This window comes from Penaeus monodon, chromosome 25, assembly GCF_015228065.2.
Source record: "Penaeus monodon isolate SGIC_2016 chromosome 25, NSTDA_Pmon_1, whole genome shotgun sequence".
Classification (NCBI taxonomy): Eukaryota; Metazoa; Arthropoda; class Malacostraca; order Decapoda; family Penaeidae; genus Penaeus; species Penaeus monodon.
In genome coordinates, this window is record NC_051410.1 from 10,208,932 (window position 1) to 10,209,175 (window position 244).

Consider the following 244-nt stretch of genomic DNA (forward strand, 5'->3'; position numbering starts at 1 on the left):
CAGAGATGATGATGATAAACCGGTGAATATACAAATTAACCACAACTACAAATGCACTCAAAGACGAGCAAAAACAGCTGTACAATTACAAGACCCCATTGACAATATTACCAATAATATCTAACGATATCTAACACACACTCAAATTCCACAGACACCACGCAGAGGAAATTTCCTAAAATGCAGAATCAGACATGTGTTCATTGAACTTTCCCTTCCATTTAGGGTGCGTTCCCACCAAGCC

General features: G+C 38.9%; 1 protein-coding gene across 1 annotated transcript in view; it reads left to right on the forward strand.

The window, feature by feature from the left end:
- LOC119589522 (glucose dehydrogenase [FAD, quinone]-like) overlaps positions 1 to 244 on the forward strand; it is a 9,711-nt gene that overhangs the window by 8,686 nt on the left and 781 nt on the right. The gene's annotated exons all lie outside the window — the stretch shown is intronic.